This window comes from Crocodylus siamensis, chromosome 2 (genome assembly GCF_052110815.1).
Source record: "Crocodylus siamensis isolate JL-2025a chromosome 2, ASM5211081v1, whole genome shotgun sequence".
In the NCBI taxonomy this organism is placed as follows: domain Eukaryota; kingdom Metazoa; phylum Chordata; order Crocodylia; family Crocodylidae; genus Crocodylus; species Crocodylus siamensis.
In genome coordinates, this window is record NC_143396.1 from 285,764,221 (window position 1) to 285,786,723 (window position 22,503).

At 48.2% G+C, this 22,503-nt stretch overlaps 1 long non-coding RNA gene across 2 annotated transcripts in view; it reads left to right on the forward strand.

The window, feature by feature from the left end:
• The window catches only part of LOC149872332 (uncharacterized), a 54,525-nt gene extending 36,016 nt beyond the window's left edge, over nucleotides 1–18,509 (forward strand). Inside the window, exons 5-6 of one of the 2 annotated variants that reach the window (XR_016440615.1) lie at nucleotides 14,888–14,963; nucleotides 17,822–18,509. This is a non-coding gene — a long non-coding RNA (uncharacterized LOC149872332). Of the gene's footprint in view, nucleotides 1–14,887; nucleotides 14,964–16,736; nucleotides 17,769–17,821 lie in introns of those variants that run through there. The other variant, XR_016440614.1, reaches the window with a different exon arrangement.
• Nucleotides 18,510–22,503: the final 3,994 nt, after the last annotated feature.

The window sequence follows — 22,503 nt, forward strand, 5'->3', positions numbered from 1 at the left end:
ATTTCCTCTATGCCCACAGCATGCAACCAAATGTTGCGATGGATAAGCCGGGATTGTTTGACCCCAGCATCCAGTGTCTTTTAAATGCAGCTACCAACTATGAAACTATTGGTGGTGGTTTAGGAGAAATTAAGTTTTGTGTAAATTCACCCAAGTTGTCTTCTTAGCAAAGAAATGCTGCACCATAGGAAATGTGCATCTGAGCAGTGCTTGCTAAGAGTAGAGACAATGCAGATAATCCAGGCAGCCTTGGAAAGTAAAACTGGGATCACAAGTTGCCCTACTTTTTTCATACTGGGGAATGCTTCAAAGATGGTGGTTGACCCATCTTCTTCTTGACCCGCCTCCTCTCCTAATCCCTTTGGCCTTGGCACTTTCTTTGTGTTCTTGGAGCCACAGAATTATTGCTTCATTTGACCCTCCTCAGAGGCATTTGAAGCCTTGCTAATTATGAACCATTTTCCTGGTAAAGAAGGTTTTGGTATTTTGGTTTCCATAGTTATTATGGCTTGTTTTTTCCCCATCCATCCTTTGGCGGGAGAGATGTTTTGGTCTTCATTTCCAATTCTGTGTTAGTTTGAGCTGCCACCAGTGCTCCAAGATGAAGTGTTGTTTTTGTAGGGGAGGGGGAGAAAATAATCATCAGAAGATTTATAAAACTCCCAGTTTAGAAACTAAGAGGGGTATAACTCAGCACTTTTATTGAATAGGAATGTACCTTTTGGCCAGGCACAGCCCAGCTGATCATTTAAAGCTACTGCCAATGGCAATAGAATGAATGTTTTTTTTGTCAGAACTGTTGCTTCCAATTGATCTTATATCTTGACTTGCCGCTGTATGCTTTAACTTCCAAAATGGAGGCTTGGTTCTGAGCCTGAGTTCGTGCAAAACGGCTTAAGAGGGAGCAGAGGGAAAACTGGTTTATCAGATCAAAGAACAGTCATTTTGGATGAAATTCATGTCAGGCCTCATGCAGCGCTACTGAAGTTGATGGAAAGATTTCTGTTGGCTTAAACAGCAGTTGTGTCTGGTCTGAAGGGTTAAACTGCTTAGGGGGTCTTCTGCAGATGTTCTGTACAGGAATGAGTGTCTTCCTTTTATTGGATCAGCCTATACTGTGGTGCTTATTTCAGTACTTGTCATTTGAATGCTAGGTGACCGGGCATGTCCTCTCATGCTGTACTGCATAAGGGATGTAGCTAGTAGGCATGCTGGTCTGAGACTAAAAGACATGCAAAACGCTAGAACTCTTCGGTTCAGAGATGATACCTTATATTAGACCAACTAAGAGTTTTAGTTGGTCTAATTAGTTGGTCTTAGTTGGTCTAATAAAAGGTATCATCTTTGAGCCAAAAGTTCTAGGGTTTTGCATTTATTTCCATATTGCATAAGGTACACTCAGCTATTTACGTATTAATAAGTGATTGTATGGGACACATGGCTAGAGGTGACCACATTTCCAAGGTTAGATCTGAGCTCTGTAGGGCCAGATAGCAATACCCATATTTAACTTGAATAGTTAGGATCTTACTGTGTAACCAATGCCACTGATTTTTTTTAATAGGACTACCTTAAGAGTAGAGTGTTACATGGGATGAGTAAAGTGTTTGGTGCAGAGTTCTTAGTTAAGAGTTTTCATATTAGACATAAAGGAATGGACCCTTCACATCGTATGGTACTGGTGATGCCTCACCTGAAGTAATGTGTCCAGTTTTGGGCCCCACACTTCAAGAAGGATGTGGACAGATTGGACCGAGTTCAGCACAGAGTGACAAAAATTACTAGGGGCCTGGGAAGCAAGACTTAGGAGGAAAAGCTGAAGGAGCTAACATTATTTAGTCTAGAGAAGAGAAGACTGAGGTGGGGGGATTTGATAAGCCTTCAAATACTTGAGGGGTGATTATAGAGAGGATGGAGATGGGCTTTTCTCTGTGGCTGGAGGGGACGGGTCTAAGAGCAATGGCTTCAAGATACAGCAGAAGAAGTTTGGACAGAGCTTAGGAGGAACTTTCTGACTATGATGGTTGCTAAGCATTGAAACAGACTGCCTAGAGAAACTGTGGATTCTCCATGCTTGGAAGCTATCGAGAGCAGGTTGGACAGATGCTTGGTTGGGACGGATGATCCTGCCTTGAGCAGTGGGTTGGACTAGATGACCTTGTGTGGTCCCTTCCAGCCCTACTTTTTTATGGTTTTTAAGATCGTAGGAAAATAGGGCTGGAAGGGACCTCCAGACATCATCTAATCCAACCCCCTACCTAAGGCAGGATCATTCCTATCCAAACCATTCTATACAAATCCATTGATTATCCTATTAGCAAAATTACACAGTTAACGTGATACAACCGTGAGACCTACAACCTAACCAACTACAGAGAGACAATGACTGCTACTGCTGTGAGGGTTGTTAAAATACCTGGGCGACAGCGATCATCGCCTGCTGGAAGTCCCCATCCAGTGCAAGGTGGCAAAGGCATGCAGTAAGGCAGCGGCCCTAGATTTTAGGAGGGCAGACTTCAACGAGCTAAGGAGGATAGTTGGAGAAGCGCTGAGGTCCTGGAGGGGAGGGGAGCCAGGTGTCCATGGAGAGTGGTCACTCCTTAAGGAGACGATCCTCCAAGCCCAAAGGAAGGTAATCCCAACAAGGATCAAAGGGAGCAGGAGAGCACACAAGCCTCTGTGGCTTACCAAAAGCATCCGGGAATGTCTCCTTGCTGAAAAGGAGGCTTATACCCAATGGAAAGAAGGGGTCATCACCAGGAAGGACTATTCAGTAGTTGCTTGGGGATGTAGGGAGGTACTTAGGAAGGCCAAGGCAGAGATGGAACTGGGGCTAGCTTCCCAGATTAAGGACAATAAGAAGTCCTTTTTTAAATATGTAGGGGGTAAAAAGAAGGTCCTGGGTAATGTGGGGCCCTTGCAGGACGCGATGGGAAACTTGGTCGTCACACCAGACGGCAAAGCTAACATGTTTAACGATTTCTTTGCCTCCCTCTTCCTAAGTAGGGACCAGAACAGCCACCTCCCTGCTGGGCCCCCCTCGGGCCCCGGGGAAGGCACACCTGGACCACGGGTTAGCGAGGATTTAGTTAGGGAGCTTCTGAAGGGGCTGGACGTGTTCAAGTCAGCCGGCCCGGATGGTCTCCACCCTAGAGTTCTAAAGGAACTGGCCGAGCTCATTGCAAGTCCCCTGGCACGGCTTTATGAGCACTTGTGGTGCTCTGGAGAGGTACCGGAGGACTGGAAGAGGGCCAACATGATCCCCATCTTAAAAAAAGGCAGGAAGGAGGACCCGGGAAACTATAGGCCAGTTAGTCTCACCTCGATCCTAGGCAAGCTGTTCGAGAAAATTATGCTGGCACACATCCAGGAGGGGCCAGCAGGGGACTACATGCTTAGGGGCAACCAACATGGGTTCATCAGTGGAAGGTCCTGTCAGACCAACCTGGTGGCCTTTTACGATCAGATCACCAGATCATTAGATGCAGGGGTAGCAGTGGACATAGTCTTCCTGGACTTCCAGAAGGCTTTTGACACTGTCTCTCACCCCGTTCTCATTAAGAAACTGGGGGTCTGTGGTGTCGACACCCACACAGTCAAATGGGTCGCCAACTGGCTGGAGGGCCGCACCCAGAGGGTGGTAGTGGATGGGTCCTTCTCAACCTGGAAGGACGTGGGCAGTGGGGTCCCGCAGGGCTTGGTCCTTGGGCCCGCACTGTTCAACATAGATTCATAGATTCATAGATTCATAGATGCTAGGGTCGGAAGGGACCTCAATAGATCATCGAGTCCGACCCCCTGCATAAGCAGGAAAGAGTGCTGGGCCTACATTACCCCAGCTAGATACACATCCAACCTTCTCTTGAATACCCCCAGGGTAGGGGAGAGCACCACCTCCCTTGGGAGCCCGTTCCAGAGCTTGGCCACTCGAACTGTGAAGAAGTTCCTCCTAATATCTAATCTAAATCTGCTCTCCTCCAGCTTGTGGCCATTATTTCTTGTAACCCCCAGGGGCGCCTTGGTGAATAAATACTCACCAATTCCCTTCTGTGCCCCCCTGATGAACTTATAGGCAGCCACCAGGTCGCCTCTCAACCTTCTCTTGCGGAGGCTGAAAAGGTCCAGTTTCTCTAATCTCTCCTCATAGGGCTTGGCCTGCAGGCCCTTAACCATACGAGTGGCCCTTCTCTGGATCCTCTCCAGGTTATCCGCATCCTTCGTGAAGTGCGGCGCCCAGAATTGCACGCAGTACTCCAGCTGCGGTCTGACCAGCGCCCGATAGAGGGGAAGTATCACCTCCTTGGACTTATTTGTCATGCATCTGCTGATGCACGATAAAGTGCCATTGGCTTTTCTGATGGTTTCATCACACTGCCGACTCATGTTCATCTTGGAGTCCACTAGGACTCCAAGATCCCTTTCCACTTCCGTGCCACCCAGCAGGTCATTTCCTAGGCTGTAGGTGTGCTGGACATTTTTCCTCCCTAGATGCAGCACTTTGCATTTCTCCTTGTTGAACTGCATTCTGTTGTTTTCTGCCCACTTGTCTAACCTGTCCAGGTCTGCTTGCAGCTGTTCCCTGCCCTCCGGTGTGTCCACTTCGCCCCATAGCTTAGTGTCATCTGCAAACTTGGACAGAGTACATTTCACCCCCTCGTCCAAGTCGCTGATGAAGACATTAAAGAGTATCGGTCCAAGCACCGAGCCCTGCGGGACCCCACTGCCCACACTCTTCCAGGTCGAAACCGACCCATCCACCACAACTCTCTGGGTGCGACCCTCCAGCCAATTCTCCACCCACCGGACTGTGCAGTCATCCAAGTCACAGCCCCTTAACTTGTTCACCAGTATGGGGTGGGATACCGTGTCAAAGGCCTTCCTGAAGTCCAAGTATACGACATCCACCCCTCCTCCTGTGTCGAGGCGTTTTGTGACCTGGTCATAAAAAGAGACTAGATTGGTCAGGCACGATCTACCTGCCACGAACCCGTGCTGGTTTCCCCTCAGCATAATTTGTCCTGCCGGGCTCTCACAAATGTGAGCCTTGATGATTTTCTCAAAGATTTTGCCAAGGATGGAGGTGAGACTGACTGGCCTATAGTTACCCGGGTCCTCCTTCCTCCCCTTCTTGAAAATGGGAACCACATTGGCCCTTTTCCAGTCCTCCGGGACTTGACCCGTGCGCCACGAGCGTTCAAATATTCCCGCCAGTGGCTCTGCAATGATGTCGGCCAGTGCCTTCAGTACCCTCGGATGGAGCTCATCCGGGCCTGCCGACTTAAAGGCATCCAGTTCCTCCAAGTGACCCTGCACCACCTCAGGGTCCACGCATGGAAGTCTGGTGCCTTGCTGCTGCCTCCCTACACTCCCAGTGAGAGACTTGTCGTGCCTCTCGCTTAGGAACACTGAGGCGAAGAACTTGTTGAGGAGTTCAGCCTTGTCCCCTCTGTCCGTCACCAATTGTTTCTGCCCATTTAGCAGGGGTCCTATTCCTCCCTGGGCCTTCCTTTTACTCCCTATATATCTAAAAAACAATTTCTTATTGTCTTTTACTTGGGTTGCCATCCTCAGCTCCGTGGTAGCTTTGGCCTGTCTAACTGCCTCCCTACAAGCACGAGCAGAAGAGGTATATTCCTCTTTGGTGATCTCTCCCTGTTTCCACTTTTTATGTGCTCCCCTTTTGGCCCTTAGTCTCCCCAGGATTTCTCTGGTCAGCCAGGGAAGCCTCCTGGCCCCTTTCCCTCTTTTACCTCGCACGGGGATCGTCTCGCTTTGTGCGAGAAGGATAGCTTCCTTAAGGCACAGCCACCCTTCTTGGGCTCCCATCGTTTCAAAACTACTACTCTGCAGTGCATCCTTCACTAATCGCCTGAGTTTGCTGAAATCAGCTTTCCTAAAGTCCAGCACGTTCACCCTACTGGTTACCTTACCCACTCGACGCCTTATGTTGAATTGTACTTTTAGGTGATCACTGTCCCCCAGATGGCTACCGATCTGTAGGTCCCCTACTATGTCATCCCCTGTTGCCAATACCAGATCCAGTAAGGCATTCCCCCTAGTGGGACCATGTACCTCCTGCGTCAGGTGGAGGTCCTGTACACAGGTTAGAAACCTGCGTGAGCGGTGGGACTATGCTGTCTGTGTCTCCCAGCAGATGTCCGGGTAGTTTAGGTCCCCCATGACCACCGCCTCTTTAGCTTTTATGGTCTCCGAGAGTTGCCTCAGGAGCCCCAAATCTATTTCTTCCCCTTGATGTGGGGGTCTGTAGCAGACCCCTACCACCAAATCCTTTTCTCCTTGCCCCCCATGTAGCCTAACCCACAGTCCTTCTACTTCCTCATCCTTTGATTCTGTCTTGATGAGGGTTGATGTATATTGCTCCTTAACATAGAGCGCAACCCCTCCCCCCCTTTTTCCCCACTCTGTCCTTTCTGTACAATCTATAGCCCTCAATATGTACCGCCCAGTCGTGGGATGGATCCCACCAGGTTTCCGTCAGCCCCACTAAGTCGTAGTCGTTTAGTGCAACCAGGAGCGCTAGTTCATCCTGCTTGTTCCCCATGCTCCTAGCATTAGTATATAGGCACTTGAGCCCTGTGACTGGTGCTTTTGCTACCCCCTCGCTCCAAGTCCTAAAGGGCTTTTTGCCCCTAACCTTCCCGTTCCTTACCTGTGCCGTATTGCTGTCCACCCCCTGCCTTTCACGTTCCCAAAGCTCTCTTTCTTCAGGCTGGGCTGTCCTTGTGGGTGCCACCTGGTTTGGTGGTCCACAGCCTCCCCCACCCTCATCTTCCCCTCCCCCCGACGAGCCTAGTTTAAAGCCCATCTTCATCTTCATCAGTGACTTGGACAAGGGGGTAAAAAGCACCCTGTTCAGATTTGCTGATGACACTAAGATGTGGGAGGACGTAGGCACATTGGAAGGATGCAACAGGCTACGATCAGACCTAGACAGGTTACAAGGGTGGGCGGATGAGAATAGGATGGGTTTCAACACAGACAAGCGCAAGGTGATGCACCTTGGGTGGAACAACCGGCACCATACCTACAGGCTGGGGAACTCCCCTCTTGTCAGCATGGAGGCGGAAAGGGATCTGGGGGTCATCATTGACTCCAAGGTGAACATGGGCCGGCAGTGTGGAGAGGCTGTCAGGAAGGCCAACCGCACCTTGTCATGCATCCACAGATGCATCTCGAGCAGGTCCAGGGAGGTGATCCTCCCCCTCTATGCGGCATTGGTCAGGCCGCAGCTGGAGTACTGCGTCCAGTTCTGGGCGCCGCACTTCAGGAGGGATGTGGACAGCATGGAGAGGGTCCAGAGGAGGCCACTCGCATGATCAGGGGGCAGCAGGGCAGGCCCTACGAGGAGAGGCTACGGGACCTGAACCTGTTCAGCCTCCAAAAGAGAAGGCTGAGGGGAGATCTCGTGGCCTGTTATAAACTAGTCAGGGGGGATCAGCAGGCATCGGGGGAGTCCCTGTTCCCCCGAGCACCGCCAGGAGTGACCAGGAATAACGGTCACAAGCTGGCAGAGGGTAGGTTTAAGTTAGATATCAGGAGGCGCTACTTCACGGTCAGGGCGACTAGGGTCTGGAACCAGCTTCCAAGAGAAGTGGTGCAGGCCCTACCCTGGGGGTGTTTAAGAGGAGGTTAGATGAACACCTTGCTGGGGTCGTTTGACCCCAGTACTCTTTCCTGCCATGGCGGGGGGTCGGACTAGATGATCTGCTCAGGTCCCTTCCGACCCTAGAAACTATGAAACTATGAAAATACACTTGAAAGAGCCAAGGAAAATGGCCATGTCCTCCTGCTACAGAGGAAAGCAATCCCCCCAGCCTCCCTCAAAATCTGTACCAATCTAACCATGGGATAACATTTCTTTCTGATCCCAAATATAGTGATTGATCTGACCCTGAGTGCAAGGAAAAATTTCTCCAGCCAGGTTTTAGTCCTTTTCAGGAGCACTGACACACTCTAGACAAAACCCCAGTCTTGGCTGCAGACAACATGCAATGCTTCTGAGGAAATGAAAAGCAAAACCCATGTAGCAGCAGTAGGGAAAAAACTTTCCTTCTCGGCCCCATGTGGAAGCCAGTAAGGCCCAGAAGCATGGGAAATACCCAAAGTCGAAGGTAGGTATAGCTACACTTAGATCATCCCTGACCTTCGCTTGACCAACTTCACACCTCCAGCGATGGATTCCATAGCTTCCCTCAGCGTCTGCTCCACTGGTTTACTCTTCTAACAGTGAAGAACTTTTATTTTCAGGTATCCGATCTAAACTACATTGCCCTTCAGATATTGGAAGACTGCTATCATGTCCTCTCTTAAGTGCCTTTTTCACAAGCTGAACATGCCTATTTCCTTTTGGCCTCTCCTCATATGACTTGCCTTTCAATCCCTTTATCATTTTTGTCACCTGCCTTTGGACCCCCCTTCTAACGTCTTCACGTAATTTTTAAAATGTGGAGCCCAAAACTGCACTGAGTACTCTAGATGAGGCCTAACCAGTACTGAGTAAAGAGGCACTATCACCTTATGATCCTATGTTATCTTGTCCTCACTAAATGAAAGTGCATCACCACTAAGTCATCTGTGAAAAGTGCTTGTAGGGCATAAGATTGAAAAATGAGGTTATTATGATGACAGCAGATGACTCAAATGATGAACATGAACATCATTTCTGCAGTTATGATTGGTGCCGTCATTTTAAGAATTTAAACCCTAGCAGGGAAAAGGATGCTCTGCCAAGCATCATGAAGGTTATGAAAGTTATGGAGTGGCGCTTTCATTTCATCGCTGGAGAGTCTAGACATCAGCGAATATGAATGTCAGCTAAAAGAGACCCACATTGAAGTAAGCCGTTGCCTTGGGTGCTCCTTGCACTTCCTTTTGCAGAATAATTAGAAGGTCCTGTGAAGTCAGTAAATAAGACAACTCGTTTAGATCAGTAGTGCTCAACATCCTGGCCCCACAGGGCTGCATGAGTGGCATGAGACCAATCTGCAGGTCTAATCCAACAGTGGTGTTGGTCCACAGGCTGGATCCAGCATTGGGGTTGGCACGCGGGTCAGTCTGCAGGTGCTGTCTGGCCCACTGACCTAGCCCCGAGCCTTAGATCTGGCTGTAGTGCAACCTCATGTGCTGGCACAATCCAGTGTTCAAGGCGGTGTCATCCAGCCCGTAGGGCTCCCCAGGGGTCCAGAAATTTGATGGCAAGGGAATGAGGAGAGCAGTAATCGTCTTGGCTGCCAGAGCCACTTCCAATACCATGGCAATGAGTGCCACCACTGCTCCCTTGCTGCCAAATTTCTGAACTTGTGGGGACCCGCCCTGGGCTGGATGATGTGGCTTCATGTCTCTTCCTTCAGGAAGGAAAAGGTTAGCTAGAAACAACTGAGCTGATGCAAGAATTTTTGCTTCTCTGTTCATAACCTTCACTGTATGGGCCCTTTTGTGTTAAGCGACAATCTAACCCTCCTGCACCTGCTTCTAGGTTCTAGCTCTGCTTTGTTCATCTGCTGTTCGGGGTTGACCCAAAAGAGATGTCAAATGACCCTCTGCCAAGGTGTCCATAGAAAGCCATTAAGCTTTTTCACTTGACCAGTAGTGTCACGGCTACATACAGCACATTGGCTTTGCACTTCAGAAAGAAAATCCTATAAATAAATGTACATTCATATGCTGTAATTGTCAAAGATTATGAATTGTAGCAAGGTTGCTGGGGCTGGGGGGGAGGGACGTGGAGGGCAGTTTTAAATAAAGCCATCTTTGTTGCACTGGTATAAAATCCTCAGAGGAGTAAAATAAATAAATAAATAAATAAAAATGCAAGGAAGCCACTTTAATGCCAGCCACATTTTTTGTAGCTGCTGCCTTGGGGGGAGTATTTCTCCAGCATCTGGTGGCATGAGGAAGAATGAGAGCCCTCTCTGGACATCACAGGGTCACAAGAGGAGAAGAAAAACATCAAGCTCCTATACTAAGGCACATCTGTGTGTAGTCTGGAATGGCAAATACATTTTCAGACACTTCTAATAAAGCTGTAGTGTTTCAAAGTGCTGATAAAGTGCATTCCATTCACTTAAAATACTGCAGCGCACCACACAGGCTACAACTGTGTGCACATGAGATGGGGAGCACCTCGGGCAACAGGGAGATGAAGGGCTACATACTCGAAGCAGCGTGAGGTGGTTTGCCACCAGAAACTGGAGTTTGTATGGCTTGCGCTGGCCTCAGAAATGGGCTTATCATAGAACCATAGAGAAGTAGGGCTGGAAAGGACCTCCAGAGGTCATGAGGCCATACGGAAGACAAGTTGCTGAGCACCAAAAGACCGTAGTCAACGACTATCTCAGCAAATGCCGGAAGAGTGCTGAATGTGCCTTTGGCTGTCTGGAAGCACGGTGGAAGTCACTGAACTACAGGCTCAAGGTGGAGCCAGAAAACATTATGCCGCTCATTGTGGCAGCCCGTGTGCTCCACAATATTTGCAGGACTGGGGGGAGGTTTTTAGTGACTCCCGGTCTGAGGAAGTGAGGGAGGCTGCAGGCAGACAGAGACGTGGGCAGGCAGGGCATGGTGCCCGCTACGGTCAGCATGCAAACGTTGGCCAGGGAGCCATTGTGTGGAATTGCTTGGCCGCCCACGCTCTGGCTGCTGCAGGTGGTGAGGGTGCCTGGTTACCGGTGAGTGTTTCAATAAAGAAAATTAAAAATTGTGTTGCAACACTTCTGGCTGGCTCAGAAGTACATTGTCTCTAGTGGGTGGGTGGGGGGTGGGCTGCGGTGACAGTGGGTGGGGAGGAGGAAGAGCCAGAGAGGGCTGAAGTCTAAAGATTTTCTTTTGCTTTGTGTGTGTGGGGGTGGGGGGTGAAATGCGTCAAGAACATTAAAATGCATTTGCTAGCACTGGTCACATTAACTTGATGTCCAATATGCATAGAAGAGCATTGCTTCTGCTATAAGACCAGCAGGAAAGGTTTCAAAGGTTAGAAGTGGTCATCCTGCTAAGGCATGGTTCAAAGACCACCCCCCGCCTGCCCCCAGGCTCACACCCCATTGCATCTTGCATACGAACTGCTCGGGCTGGGGCAGCGTGGGGGAATGGTGGGGGGAGGGGAAGAAGCCACCCCTTGGGCGCTCCCGAGGCTGTCCCCTCTGCACATGTCCCTTCCCCTTTCTGTGAGGCTCCCTCACCCCCGCCCCATCTTAAGGGACTGGGCATTTGTTTCCTCTACACCCCGCACCCAGCTGCCACCTCTTTGCTCCCTTCTTCCTCCCACCAGCCATCCCAAGTGCAGCTCGGCACTGCTGTGTGGCTGCCGCACACGGGGACCATCTCAGATCGGACCTTCCATCCCCTGCCTGGGGTTTGGGACCCCTGTGAGATAATGCAGGGAACGTATTACCACTGTTCCAATTAGCACAGCACAGCACTCCAATATGCATGCAAAGATATATATAAGAAATTCACAGGGTGCAGATTTGTTTGCATATTATAAAGTGACAGGAGAATTGCGGCACCCTGCTTGTAGGGGTGGGTGCTTGAGTGAAATAAAAAGAAAAGTGGATGTGAACACAAGATAAAGTTTACTTGATGATGTCGAAATAGGAAAATAAAAAATAACATAAGAATAAAAAGTAAGACAGGAATGAAAAGAATAACAATAAAATAAGAATAAAAAATGTAAAAAATATTTGTGTAAAAAATACCAAAAAAAAATTAAGAATGTGTGTAAATATATGTGTAAAAATACATTAAATTAATGAATGAACGTGAAAGGACACAATGACACTTCATTAAATAGAGATATCACCTGTCTGTAGCACGGATTAGTGGTGTACGGCACCCCCCGCTGTAATTCAGTACGAGGAGATCAGCGGGGTGGATTGTTATACGACGCCCCCTACCATAATTTATTGTGAATAATGCTCAGAGCACTTCATGAGATTTAAGACTGCTGATGTGTACACAGTGACAGAAAAAATAAAACCCGCCATTTCAATGTAGGGGATGTGGCAGAAAGCCACCTTGGTTTCTGCCCAAAATCTCTGCCCTGCGACAATGTGATCAAGATGGGCCAGCACAGAGTCGTCACACCTCAGCCTGTCTCTTTAGGTAACTTGAGCTGGCTGCATTGCTGAGGGAGGGGGGAACCTGCTCCCTCTGCCGACGTGACTGGCATCAGCCACCTGGGTGAGGGGCATCTACCTGCTGGGCTGGAGTCTGCCCGGTAACTGGTGATGTATTTCAAATTGGTTGGCGGACAGCCAACCGGAGCTGACCTCCACTGGACCAGGTGAATGAGGTGACCGGGACTATATAAGTTTGGACTGCCCAGGAGGTGGAGCAGCAGCCATCTGAAACTGGCTCTCTCTCACCCCAAAACTCATGAGCTGGAAACCGCCTGCCTCCAGAGGGGAAACTTCACCAGCCTGTGGAAGATGGTTGTGAGTAAGCTACTCAAGATCTGATTAGATATCTAGCTGGCAGTAACTCAGGTGCGTGATCAAAAGGCTACCTCAGCCAGACTGTTTGCTCTTTAGGATTTCTAAGATATTGCTCAATCTTGTACCCTATTTTCACCCTACCCCGGTAATCAATAAAGTCCTCCTTTGTGACTGGTGTGGGAGACTTATTGAGGGGTGGGTCTAAATTATGCCTAAGAGACCCCTTAGGTCTGCGGACTAAGGGAGACTATACGTTTTGCCCCCGGACTTGGGGAAGTGCCCCAAGTGCCTGTACTGGGTCGAGTACCTGTAGGACATTAGGCCTGTGTTTCCCCAAGGACACAGGGCCGAGAGTGAGTCCATTCTTGGGGTGGTGGCAGCTACGTTACCCCCAGGCTAGCGAGTGTGCTCCGGGAAGGGGGTCAGCCGGATATAAGGTGCCCCTAGGGAGGCATTCGGAGCCTGGAAGGTGGTCGGGCGCAGGGAGGTGGGCGGCTCAACGCAGGAGCGCCCCCTACTGGCCCACCACAGGGGACACAGAATAAAACCCTGGAGGATTAAACCCCCATCAGGTGTACAAGCACCTGTGTTGTCCAACTCCCTGCCTAAGGCAGGATCATCCCTGTCCAAACCATCCCAAGCAAATCCTGTCTAACCTGCTGCTAAAGCTACGCTGGCAACCCTGTCATACAGCCACAAGCCATAATACTCTAACCTCCCACAGGTAAAGGAGGGGGACAACGGTGACCAACGTCTTCATGCTGTAAGGGCTGTTAAAATTAGCCTGAGAGGGCTATGCCTCTGCTACAGAAGAAGGCAACCCTGCCCCCCCATTCTTTACCATGGGGTAAAATTCCTTCCTGATTGGAAGATATGGTGAATGGTTTGACCCTGGGTAGAGGGGCAAGACCCTCTAACTATGAACCTCTGGGTTTTGGTCCTAGTTGCAGTATTGGCACATCCCAGCCAACATCCAATGCTTCTAAGGAAGGCAAAAAAAGCTCCTGGTCATTATATATAGCAACAGGAGGGAAAAATTCCTTCCCAACCCCATGTGGCAACCAGCAAACCTTAGAAGCATGGAAAATACCCATCGTAGAACATAGGCGTAGCTATGCCTAATTCATCCCCGCCCAATGCCTGTCTCACCTCCTCTTGAACACTTCCTGTGATGGAGACTGAACAACCTGCCTTGGCAGTCTATTCCACCGCCTCACTATTCTAATGGTGAAGGAGTTTTCTCTGATATCCAGTATAAACCTACTTTGCAATAACCTCAAGCCATTGGTCCACATCCTCCTCTCTGCAGCAAGAGAGAAAAGGCGCTTTTCCACTTTATGGAAGCTCTTCAAACATTTGAAGACTGCAAGCATGCCCCTCTTTAGCGGCTTTTTTGCAAGCTGAACATGCCCAGTTCCTTCAGCCTCTCCTCATGTGATTTGTTTTCCAAGCCCCTTATCATTTTTGTCACCTGCCTCTGGACCCCCTATAATTTCCTCATGTCCTTTTAAAATTGTGGAATCCAGAACTGCAGCCATGTAGTTGACACCTAACCAGTGCCGAGTATCAGCTCCTGTGTCTTGCACATAATGCTTCTACTGCTGCATCCCAAAACTGCATTTGCCTTTTGTGCAGCTACATTACACTGAATGTAATTTTGTATTGAATCTGTGATCTGCCAGGACTCCTAGATCCTTTTCCATAGTGCTGCCATCCAGCCAGGTGTCACCCATTTTGTATTTGTATTTTTGACGATTCCTCCCAAGCTGTAGCACCTTGCATTTGTCAGCACTGAACTTCATAGTGTCTTTCATTTCCTCTATCACTGGGATAGATTGTGTGGTCCTCCTGTGGTGGCATAGGAGGGTCATAAAGACACTTGAAACTCCCAAATCAAGTACAGCAGCTGTGTGCTGTTACTTTGGTAAACCCTGGAGTGGTCACAGCCTTGGAAACAGGTTGCCCTTGGAAATACCTGAGTTTTTCTTAATATAATTATTTTCAAGATCACTTCTTGTGGGCATCACAAAGCATTGCAAGTGTGTAGGGACATGCTTTTTGATTTGTACAGTACCCAGTGTAACACTTTCTAAACCAGGTTGGCCCTGAGATACTGCTGCAGTGTGTCAATAAAAACTGAAGTCTCTGCACCCTAATTGTTTTTTTTTTTTGCCTGAGCCTTGTTTATGTAGTTACTCCCCTTGCAATGGGCAGCCAAGCATTCTGCTCCCAGCGGGCATGGTGTTATCAGCTACGGTGGCTGTTAGCGTGTCTGTGTGGGTTACTGCCTCAATCCCCCGGTCCTCTCCTGCCACGACTTTGATCTTATTAAATAAATAGGGAGGAAAGAGATGTTACACTGGTCAGTACCCTTGGAAGGATCACGCTGGATTGGACTTCGCCATGTAGGTGCTTTATTGATCTTTATTTTACAGGTAAACTCGGAGAGGGAGCCGACTGTCAAAATCGTCCCTGTGGTCCCTTGCCCTCCGAAGAGGAGGATCTCAGCCGGTAAGTACAACGCCGCGTCTCAATATCCCACCACTAACTATCTTATTAGTGGCTTGTTAGGGTGACGCCTGCTTCCCCTGTCAGACCCGATGCCAGCGTGGGGAATCTGGACATTTCTGTCTCTTCGCCCCACTCCCCTTTGTGGTTTCAGGTTCAGGGTGCTGGATCCCTGTCTCTTCAGGGTCTGGGCAGGTGGCCTCCACCCCACTGGTTCCCGAGTTACTTCTCCGCGTCCCGGCACGGAGCCGTGGCTTTTCCCGTGCTGGGACTCCTCCGCCTCTGACTCACCGCAGCTGCCGGGAGCTTTGAGTAAATGGCATGGCAGAGTTACCAGTCCTGGGGCTCGGGTGTTACTGGGTCCGCGTTGGCCCGTCACCTGGGATCCTCTTTCTGATCCTCCTCGGTGAGGGTCTGTAGCGGCACCCTCTTCTCCCATGGTGCCCGAAGGCATCTCCCTCAGGCCTCTTCTGCCTTCATGTACCCCGGTGCTGGGTCCCACTGTTTGTCGGTGAGCATGGGGCATCTCTCCACCCGCCGGCCGTAATCACCTCCAGCTGCCGGACTCTCTCCAGTAACAGGGTTTCAGTTGGGAGCCTGTTACAATGGCCATAGGGAGACTTGAAGCCACGTGCAGACTGCAAACCTATGATGCTCGCATGGGTGCCCTCAAAGAGGCCAAGCTGCCCCATCCAGGCTATCTCCTGAGCCAGAAGTGGTGTAGCTGCTTCCGTGTGGTGCTGTGGGAGGGTTAATGAGCACTGCTCGACAGTGCCATTAGCTTATTCCCATGCTGCCCTGATGCAGCTACCCTACTGCCTGTTCAAGAGGCAGCCTGTAGAGTACACTGAAGCATGAGTATGGGAGCCACAGCTAGGTAAGTATGTAAGTATCTGCTCCAGGTTTGGCCTCATTTGCTTAGAAGGAGAGAGCCTGCAGGGCTACTCCTAACAGTAATGAAAAGCATTGGCTGCAAAACCATTTTTCTTTCTCACAAAGACTGAGGAGAGCTTCAAAGACCAGCCACGAGGCTGAACACATGCCGGAGGGTGTGTTGCACTTTGGAGCTGTGCTGTGGTTTATGACCACTGATGTGTACGCAGTGATGGAAAAAAGAAAACTTACCATTTCAATTTAGGGGGCACAGAATGAAACCCTGGAGGATTAAACCCCCATCACCTGTACAAGCACCCATATTGTCCAACTCCCTGCCTGAGGCCCTTGAGGCCACCATATTCTTAATTATGTACCTTCAATGCTGTGCCTGGCACTATCTAAAACATGCATGATCACAATCCCAGACCCCAGGGAGTTGACAGTCTAGAGATCAGTGTTTCAGATGTGACATCCCCAGGATCTTCAGTGTTGCAAAGAGTTCCTGTTCATTGCAACTGGGTTGTGGCAATACCTTTTGTGAGGTGCATTGACGTTCCTGGGGCTTGTGGGAGAAGCAAGTGTAAGGAGGGAGTTTCATAGTTTCATAGTTTCTAGGGTTGCCTGCAAGACTGTGATTGTGTTGGTAACAAGGGATAGGAGAATGCCAGGGATTTCAGCTTCGGCCATTGCGGCAGCCAGGCAAAAATGTTTTGTGTGCCGAAAGTTGTTTCACTGGCTGGTTTCCTGGCTCTGATGTAAGCAGAGGGCTCTGTGCCCTGGTGTATAACTCTCCAGTGGCACATGAAATGGAACTTTTTAAAGCTTGCACCATTGCGGCATATTTTCCTTGTCACTGGTGTTAATAATGCCATCTCACTCTTGCACACCCCACCGGTGAAGCATAATTTCCAGAAGCATCATGTTTCCAGAAACAGCATCCTTTAAGCCAAGAAGCATGACGTCACACCCCGCTGCCACCGTTGGAAGGAGCAAGGAGAACTGTCCCCTACACAGGGCAGCTGCTCCCACGTACTTCGCATGGATAGAGCAAAGTTTCAATATTTTTAATGCTCTGGGGTGTCAGATCTGTTTGGATCATTGAACACGCTGCAGGAATCAAACAGGAATGTCTGGCGGCGAAAAGGCATTGTATCGCAAAAACATTACGCTAACATAGTTTAACTAGTGCAGCAATTGGCTTGGCATGTAGTGTACATGGGCACAGTCTTCTATTGAAAAAAATCAGTAGCATTGAGTTGCCATGTTTCTGCACATTTTCCCCTCTCCCCAGAACATAGCCCACTTGGTTAAACTATTTCAATGTACAGGCAGTCCTTGGACTTATGACATAATTGGTTCCTGAAAATTGTCTTAAATCGAACCGTTGTAACTCGGAACCTTTTTTCCCATAAGAAACAATGTTATAAATGGGGATTGGTTCCTGAAACAAGGCCCAATACCCTATTTTCACCAAAAATAACCCAGAATTTTATACTCAATCAATTATAGATGAATAATATAGCTACATGAATGTATTTTTATTGTAAATAGCAATCATATTGATTTGTAAGGACTTCCTGGATGTGACTTTGCTGGACTTTTCAAGGGCTCTTGGTTGGACATTTTGAAGGGCTCTTGCTGGAGTCTTCTCAGGAGTCTCGGCTGCAGGTTTTTCTGGAGCTTCGTCTGCTTTCTTAAAGAAAGTGTCCAAGGAAGTTTGGACAGATGTTCTCCAGGGAGACGGGTGATCCAGCGAACTTGTTTGCTGACGTGGCGTTGCATCGGATCAAGCTCTGTAAAGTCTAAACTGACATCAGAAACTTGAAACAGTGTCAATTTAGAAAGTTGTAAGTGCAAAATGTAACTCGAAACATTGTAAGTTGACAACTGCCTGTACTTGCTTTTCTGTGCACTAGCTGTCAGAATCAAAATCCTAACTTGTGCTGGAGTTTTGTTCGGTCTTTTTTTTTTTTTTTCACTGCCAGTCACACCAACTCCACTGAATGGAGACAACTTTGCTGGTAGAGATACATCAGCTAAGGTCTGCAGTCTGTTCACATCCCTACCCAGCATGGCTAAGCTGGTAGAACTCCATGATGAAGCCAAGGCCCAACTTGACTCTTCAGGGCTTGAATAATTGTTCAAAGGTATGTGATATGGAGATTTCAGCTCTAGTTTCTAGTGGCAAGGATTTTGGGGATATCATTTATTAGACTAATGGTATAGCCATGGGGCTCTTTAGCCGGGAAAAGCACAGGCTTGGGTTGATCCCATGGCCACCTATAAGTTTATCAGGGGTGACCACCAGGATCTGGGGGGAACATCTGTTCACCAGAGCGCCCCAAGGGATGACGAGGTCGAATGGTCACAAACTCCTGCAAGACCGTTTCAGGCTGGACATAAGGAAGAATTTCTTTACTGTCCGAGCCCCCAAGGGCTGGAACAGTCTGCCAGCGGAGGTGGTTCAAGCACCTACATTGAACACCTTCAAGAGTAAATTGGATGCTTATCTTGCTGGGATCCTATGACCCCAGCTGACTTCCTGCCCCTGGAGCCGGGGGCTGGACTTGATGATCTCCCGAGGTCCCTTCCATCCCTAATGTCTATGAAATCTATGAAATCTATGAACTGTTGGACAAGTCTTTATGCATCATCTGCCTTTCTATAGGGCTAAGAAAGAGGCAAATGCAGGGTGAGCTACATAACAGAGAGAAGATCCCATGCAGTGTGTAGCCAATTGCTTTGGTTATTTTGCATTAAACTTGCTATCTAAGGTTAAATTTGGTATTTCATTTCCTTTATTTTAAAGAAAAAAGATACAGCTGAATCATTCCAGTCTCCAGGGGATAAATGCATATCTAGACTCCTTTGTTTTATCTTGCCTTTAATACAACTTTGAATGTGGCTTATGTCTGCATTACCATGCAAGTTTTTGCCTGGTAGACCATAATAGCTCCTTGTATTTACTGCCTTGCTGCAGTCTGTCACTGAAGCCTATTGTGTTCATGTGGTTGCTTACAGCTGTGTAGACATTGGTTCACTGGAGCCACATGAAGGATGGATTTAGCCTGTTAAATTCATATGGTTAAAACAAAAGTAGGAAAAATAGGCATTTTATTTTCCCTGTAGTAACTGGGTTTTCATCCTCAGTCTTTTAATTCTGCTATCTCAGAAGCAATTTCAACATATTATGCACAATTAGCTAATAAAAATCTCCATTTTATGGTAGAAGTGCAATCAGCACCCAAGGAGGAGACTTTCAGTATGTCTCTCATTTGCACCTTTCCAAATCTCTCTCCATGCAGATTAAGGCTCTAGGCTATTTTTGTTTTATCTCTAGAGTTGTAGCTCAGCCTTGCATCTTTATGGCTGAGTTTTGACTAATTTAGCCCACAGAGAGAGTTTAGCATGGAAAGACTAACAAACCCAGAATGACGGCAGCATTAACGGTCATTTGAATTTATGTTCCTACCAGGTTTTAATTAGCAGGTTATTAACCAATTTATTTTGTAAAAGAGACTCGTAGTCAACTACTACCCCCCTCTCCACCACATGTGCTCAGCCTGGAGGAAGTCAGTTGGCTACTTGACAGGAGGAAAAAAACTAGAGTTCTTGTAGTACACGTTTGTGGAATTTTTCTCTTTAAATTGCTGGAGTGGGAGAGGGAATGGTCCCCCTCCCTGCCCTGGGTCCTTGAATGCAACTAGAAAACGTGAAGGTGGACTTCTTGAGTGAGCTACAACACTCACTCCAGACAAGGCCAGGAGTGGTATCCACTGTTGCTAGCCAATGGAGAGTCATTCCTTCATAGCACACTTCCTTCTTGCCAAGGGTCCACATCCAAACTGCATGGAGGCAGGGCTTGGTCTCCCCATGGTGGCCCTACTCCCTTGCAGACTTGCCCTGAGAAAATCTTGTGCTACAGCTGAGGTTGACCTGTAATCAAGGGGTGAATATGTAAAAGGATGGGGGGACCTTCCATGGTGCTTGTACCACTCAGTTCATAGAAAATGGACTGATGGAAGGATGTGTCCCGTCTGCTGTGGATCTCACTGGTGCTCTGAGATGAACGGGAAATGAAGCACTGCGGTGCAGGAGCAAGAATGGCAGGAAGAAGCTGTCATGTGATGGTTTATAAAGCTGAAAGCGAGCAATGGCTGAAGAATGATGCCAGTGATGTCAAACCTAGGTGTCTAGAGATGAGGTTCATAACCCGGTATAAAAGTGGCCTGGTTTTCCAAAGTGCTGGGCATGTAGAAAGCTCACTAGAGGGTAGTGGCAACTGCTTTGGCTCAGCCCCTGTGAATATTAAACCATGGTTAGGTAGGTGCCTGTCTGGCTTAGTTGCTGAACTTTAGGCTTAAGATACTTGGCCTGAAGAGCTCTTCTCCATCAGTACTTCGAAGGGTGGGTGTGCTTAAAAATGGCTGGTGTTACAGAGCGTTAAGTAGGAGTTTGGTGGAAGATTTTTATACCTAAAAGTTGGAGGCTGAAGATAAGCATGTAAGTCAGTGGTTCTCAACCTTTTTTGTACCCGGACCCATTTGTAAACATCGATGGCCAGTACCTACCCAGTATATAGTTTAAGTAGAAAACATGCAAGTATTTTGGCCCCAAAATACTTATTACATGCTACAAGTTAAAGCAGCTCAACTTTCTTAATTTTAATGACACAAGTCAACATCAACAGGAAAACATTAACGGCAGTGTCAACCTGTGGCCCTCCATTGCTCCCGAGTGACATTCTTCACTGTACAATTTGCGCAATGCAAATTGCTGGTGCCCCTCACTTCTGACTCACAGGCTGGGGCTCATACATCGTTGGAGGCTCGCAAAGTTGGAGGCTCGTACATGGCTTGAAACTGGCTGAATTCTTTCTGTCCATGTGGACTCAAGGTATTATACCCCAGGAGTACAAGGATATACCCATCGTCCACTTGTACAAGCATAAAGGCAACAGACAGTCCTGCAGTAACCATCGGGGCATCTCCTTGCTGTCAACATCAGGTAAAATTCTTGCCAGAGTTGTTGAATCACTTTGTGCAACACATTGAACAAGGGCTCTTGCCTGAGAGTCCAGAAAAAATAAACCTTTAAATGCCATTTTGAAGCCAACATTGCCTGGCATCTTAAATCAGTGACGTTGCAAGTGCCCTTAAAATGGCGGCCAAAGGCACAGACTGGAATTGGGCACTGATTTCATAGGTACTGGGCCAGCGTCTCGCCTGGTGTACGCTGGCAGACTCAATGGAGGTCTGATGAGTCGGACAAGTGGAAAACCTGCTCTGCTACAAGAGTCTTCCCAGGTTTGTTTTCCTATGGCAGCCTACTGCTCCTGCCTGCAGTGTAAACATTAGTGTGATGGAGGTTCAGCACTATTATTACCGTCTGATACTACTACTTCCACATGATGATAAAGTACCTAGGAGAGAGATTGCAGAGGCCCAGGGGAAATCACCACTCTCAGGGTTTTGCAGATGACACAATGAAGTGCTTGCTCCGACCACGAAAGATGGCTACTTCCACAATTCGGACTGGAAGCTTGCCCCAGTATTTGGAACCATTGTATTTCTTTATTGTCTCAGACATTTATGCAATAAAAATTGCCTGTGTGTGAGGCCGGGAGAGGCACGCCAGAAGAGTCTGCTTGAAATGTGAGATTCCTGGCAATTTGTGAATGAGTGGTTTATCTTGTGCGTGATAGACAGCCATATCCGCAGCCTGTGTTGGTTGGCCCAGTGCCATTGACTGATGGGGTCACAATGATTTACGCCAGCCAGTGATCCAACCCAAGGCTTTCAAATGCATTTCCTGAAGGATAGGAATGCTTACTTTGGGGCACTGTTTTGGCCACAGGGTATGCAGGGCTGTTTGCTGGTATTGGTTATGAATTGGGATGAGCTTGGGCTCATCTGAATCCTGTTGGTGGTTCAGGGCCTGATAGTATGTCCTATTCTCTGCGATCAAATTCTCCTCAAGTTTGTTCTGGCAGTAGAAACATGGATGACAAAGAGATTAGCAGCCAGCCCAGCCCCAGGTCTGTAGTTGGACTTTGCCTATAGCACTCTGTGCGTTCCAGGAGTCCTTCCTTTCCTGAGACACGCATATAAGAAACTTTAACAGAGACAGACTTTTAAAAAAAAGCCTTTAAAAATCTTTGCTTGCTTAAAAAAAGGATGGGGGTGGCGGGGAGGTCCTTGATGTGGGATAAATGTAATGTATGATCCTGCGCGCGTTGGAGGAAAAACAATACTTCCATGGTTCTCATTAACTTTCAGGAAGCCTGGATTGATTATTCCTGCTCTTGTGAAGAATGCTTCCAGGCTACAAGTGCATAACGTTCCTTCATACTTAATAATATGATTTTACAATGATATAGAATCCTTCCTTATGGGATGCCAAGGGACGTTCTGCAGTGCCAGATGTACATTTTAAATGCCAGCCTTTCATCCTCCAAACAGCTGCATCTAAGTGACCTTCCTCTGCTGATGAAAACTGGTGTATGTAGACTTTGGTACTCTCCTGTTTTATGTCAACTGAAGGTCTGGCCCCTGGTACATCCAATGCTGTGCAACCATGTGAAGAGGGGGAAAGTACATGTTAGAAGATCATTAGGAAAGAAGACTTGAAAGGTGCTTTATCACAACAGGCTTGTTTGTGTTCAGTC